We start from the raw sequence: 4,706 nt of genomic DNA, 5'->3' as shown, positions 1-4,706 counted from the left end.
ATCTAGGGGTGTGCTGGCAGCAGTTGGTGCATCAGGTGAAGCACCTCAGCAGTCCTAGGGACTCTGGAGGGGAGGTGGTATCTGTGGGGCAGGTGGGTGCCAGGGAGAGTGGCAAGCAGGGAGAGCCAGGCAGGAGGCATGCACTGGAGGCAAAAATAACCCTGTTGGGTAGAAGCTGAAAGACCAAAAGCCCAATGGTAAAATTGTCCAAAATGCTGCCAATACCATGCTTAGTGTCAGACAGAGAGGCTTTTTCACCTCCAGGCACCTTCATGCAGAAAGCTGTATTAAAAAGTGGGAGATTTAGATTATTTATGAGCCCAGGAACATTTGAAATAAAAAAGATCCTTTGTTTTCTAAACCAAAACAAAAGCAGGCTGTTGACATGCAAATCAAGATGAAGTCGTTTCTAAGCAAAGAATTAGAGGAAAGCTGTTGAAATAATACACACTATGTGACAGCACATCCTCTACAGGTGATGTCGGTGGTCGCTGCATCCTCAAGTAAAGGATGGGGCAGAAGCTGATGCAAGCAAGAAATAGTCAGGAACAGTTGGACAATTGTTGTGGAAAGAGGATTTAGTATTACTGGCAACCCTGTCAGTAATAGTGAAAGTTTAAAAAGTAAGGTGGAGAAATAAACATATTTTTAAAGAAGCTAGATGGCATATGCCAGAAACTTGATCAAAGGAAGATAACCAGTGGAGCATAACCAGCATATCACCATTGTGAAAGCCGTATGGGAATAACAGAAAAGACTCTACCAGTGATAAAGGGTCTCTAATGTATTAAAGAAGAACTAAGGGCCAAATCAGATAAATAAATTGACTGTATCACCAAGCGTCAGAGGACCTGTGGACTGGAGTGCCATGCCTAAATGCAAAAGAGTACAGTGACAGGATTAAATTGTGAACTACCTGAGATCACCAGGATGGTCACAGTAAATGCGACAAACCAAGGAAGCCAGGGAAGTTTCAAGGGCAGCAAGCACAGTCATAAAAGGAGACTTAAATGGCTGTTGTGTGGCTTAAGCAGTGTAATGGGGCACAGTGCTTTGGTTTTAGGTGTACCATAAATAACTCCTTGGAGCAGTCAATCAGAAGACCTACAGGAAGGGAAACAATTCCTGAACCGTTCCTAAGGTGTATGCAGGATCACACTCAAGGGCCGCTCTGTAAGGGTGGGATGTGTCTCATCTGACTCTGTACACTTTGAAGCTAAGCTTGGTGACCTTGACTGGAAGAAACGGGTAATAAAATATAGGGTGCTCCTCATTGACCAAATACAGACAGATCATGAACCTTGCCCTCTGTGTTCGTAATGCACTCTGAGCTGGGATGAGAAGAGTAAAAAAATGCAATACAGTACGTGTTTTAATTTAGAAGAGGGAATGTAGATAAAAGTGAAAAGTAATTTGTGTAACAGAGGAATTTAAAGGAGCAGAAAAAGGTGTTGCATGCTTGCAGGCAGCACGGAGAATGTTCAAGGACAGCATGTTAACATGTTTAGAGCAAACTGATATCACCTGTCAAAACAGAATTTAGAAACACCAGAAGACGGTTCTGTCATTAAATTAAACACAGGGTGAAAGAATCTTATCAGAAGAAAAAAAAAAAGGCATCCTTCAGATTATTGAATTGTTTCCAAATAGAAAAAAACCCGAAATCTCTAGCAATTTTGATGTAAAGCTACAGGAATGTAGAAACTATTTGCTAAAGATATCTAAACTACGTCCTTTTTAAAAAAGAGAACCCTGTAGACTACCAGACAGCTTTGTAAGCCTTTTAAGTAACTGAGAAATGAAACCTGAGCTCAAATTAGAAAAGAATCTGTCTCAAAATGTCAGTAAAAGTTTTAGAGTATCTAAAGGAATAGTAACAAATTGCCAGAACCAAGACTTCTAAAGGGATTTAAGAATGAAATTTCTGAGCTACTGCCTCAAGATAGAATTAATTCCTTAAAAATTGCCTCAGTAAAAGGAAGAAGGCAGTGATGGGATAACCATTTATAAAGAAGTATCAGGAGGGATCCAGTGAGCAATAAACCAGTGAGTCTGACATAATAGTGCGTAGAATATATAAAGAATGTATTTAGGACTCAAAAAGTAGAACAGAGAGTAACATCAACAGACTGGTGGACCCTTATGATGAAGAGTTCATGTGTCCTTTGCAGAAGAAAGCTGTGCCCCACAAACGGATTATGTTTTCTGAAAAAAAAACACTGAGGATGGAACCAAGGGGTTCAGTAGGTATAGGCTACCTAGATCTCCAAAAGGCCTCTGACAAGGTCTTTTACAAATCTCTCTTAATAGAGTCCTGGGATAGGATTCAGGATCCTCCCATGCTTTAACAAGGGAGTAAGCACTAAGTAACAGAGAGGAGGAAAGTGATCAGTTTTCTTAAGGAGAGAGGTCACAACTGTAGTCAGATGTTCAGTGGCTTCACAAACAATGTGGGAAGAGAGGTACAGAATGAAATGATAATTCCTGGTTGTGTGCTAAATTGTTCATGGTAGTAAAAGCACAAGCTGCTTGAACAGAGCTGCAGAAGGATTTCACAATACCAAGACACAACGCACTGCACTGGCAGCAAGTGAATTCGGTGTTGATAAAGGCAAGGTAGTGCACATGGAGGAACATGAGGCTGGTGTGCTTGCAGAAGAATGGACTTTGAGCTGGATATTGCTATTCAGGAGGAGATCTTGCAATCCTAACAGATAATTAAAGTGTCAATTCATTGCATAGTAACAGTCAAAACAGTAAATAAAAGGGCAGGAATTTGTAGGAAGAGAATAGAGAACAAAACAGAACGACCAATTGTGCCACTGGTGTGGTGTGTGGGGGCCATCTCCCCATTCCTTTCCACCTCAAAATGCATTTTTTACAGGGGTTGATACAGAGAGAGGCAAAAGAACAAGAAAACCTACTCTGTCTCTGTGTGAGGAATGATTAATGCAGCTAGGGTTCTGCAACTTGGAAAAAGGACAGTAGGGGAATAAAAGTCTGATTGGAATAGGAAAAATGAACAGATAAAAGTTACCGTTTCTAGTAATGTAAGAACTAAAGGGCACCAGATGAAATAATCAGATGGCAATTCAAAATAAAAGATCATTTTCACAGTCTATAAAATTAAACTATAAAACTAATTACTACACAGTATTTCACATCCCAAAAGTTTATGGAAATTCAGAAAGTGATTTGAAAAATTCAGTTCATTAAACATAGAAGATATCCCTGCTGCCCCAGGAGGGATCTGACTCTGATCTACAGATAGCTGGAATCTAGGAAAAGAACATCAGAAAAATGTCATTACATGCCTCATCTGTTTTTACATTCTTCCTGGGCATCTGCTACTGGCTGCTGTCAGAGCAGGGGGTGGGGGGGACCTTTGGTCTGCCCCAGGGTGGAGAGTGTTATGATACCAGAAGGTATCCAGAACTGGATTTTCTTTAAGCGAGTAAACTAGCTTTTAGTTTTAGGTGTTTTAGTATGTGCTGCCCACAGGCTTTTCAGAATGCTGTGGCGGTGGGTAAGTCAGCTCGGCATGCGTTTGGACAGGGTCACTGTGGACTGCCACTACAAAGGACAGCCTGTGCCGCCTCCTGTCCCCAGCTGATCCAGCAAGGAAATGAACCCGCTCACCCCAAATGAGTGCTTTTGTGGTAGTTCAGTCTGTGGCTGCACAGTTGCTAGATGTGCCTGTGCAGAGGAGAAAGAATAGATTTGTGTTGTGCCCCCCCCACGCACCATCCCATGGTAGCACTGGGTTAGTCAGGTAAAAGCACACAGTCCATTCTGTTCTGCAAAATAAAACCAAATTACTGTTTTTTAGATACCGTTTTTAATGTATCTTCTAAAAGAGCTGTGTGGGCTTTTCCTCTGTCAGTTCAGCTGTGTTTCCCCTGCAGGTAGGGGTTTGACATAGCAGAGGCCTGTCCTCTGGCGGATTAAAAGCGTGAAGCCTTCACTTGCAGGTCCCAGGATCATTAGCACTTCAGTGTCACTTCTGTTTTGCTGGCTTTGTTTTTTTCTTTAATTATCTGTGCCAAGAAAAAATGTGTGGGGCTGTGTATAAACATCTTACAGTATGTAGTAACTTGTTTTTATGTGCTATCCAGCAAGTGTCCTTGCAGCACGAAATAATAGGGTTTGGGGCTTCAGAAGATAATTCCTATCGGTCTCCTGTGCAGTGCTGCACAGCCTGGATTTCTGTAGGAAGATGGCATTAATATTGCAGGGTGATGTTTGGCCTTTCCTTCTCTGCATGAGGCAGCGTTAGGGGAAACCATGTGATTTCAGTGGGTGTTGAGAGGTCGCTGTGTGCAGAAATGCCTCTGGGGTTTTGTGAGCATGTCCCTGGTGAAGGCAGTCCTTAGTTAAAGGACAGGCTCAGCTGAGCAGCGCTGTTTGCACGTAAAGAATGAGCCATCAGGATTATGGAGCTTTCCAAACTGTAAATGTAGTGCTGTGTACAAGTGCAGGTTGCAGCAGGGTTTGCTGATGGGAGCAGCTCCTGCCTTTGCTTCCAGTGCACAAACTGATCTTGTTTCCCTGCAGAACGATGCAGGTGTAAGGGTGGTAAATGCTGGCCCATGGCAAGTGAATGATGTGGTGTTCTGGCTGCATCAGTCCCAGTGAAAGCCATACTGTTGGGGTGCTCTCCTGCTTTATTCCCTGTTTTCAGGAGCAGTTAAGTTTGTAGTTTGAAT

General features: G+C 42.5%; 1 protein-coding gene across 1 annotated transcript in view; it reads left to right on the top strand.

Moving 5' to 3' along the window:
* Nucleotides 1-1,592: 1,592 nt before the first annotated feature.
* SPATA13 (spermatogenesis associated 13) overlaps nt 1,593-4,706 on the top strand; it is a 19,586-nt gene continuing 16,472 nt past the window's right edge. Inside the window, exon 1 of the mRNA XM_010190700.1 lies at nt 1,593-1,627. The gene's annotated coding sequence lies outside the window, so the exon portion shown is untranslated. The remainder of the gene's footprint in view (nt 1,628-4,706) is intronic.

Source organism: Mesitornis unicolor, unplaced genomic scaffold (genome assembly GCF_000695765.1).
Source record: "Mesitornis unicolor isolate BGI_N332 unplaced genomic scaffold, ASM69576v1 scaffold47938, whole genome shotgun sequence".
In the NCBI taxonomy this organism is placed as follows: Eukaryota; Metazoa; Chordata; class Aves; order Mesitornithiformes; family Mesitornithidae; genus Mesitornis; species Mesitornis unicolor.
The sequence above is the reverse complement of the archived record's forward strand: the minus strand, read 5'-3'. Positions and strand labels throughout refer to the sequence as shown.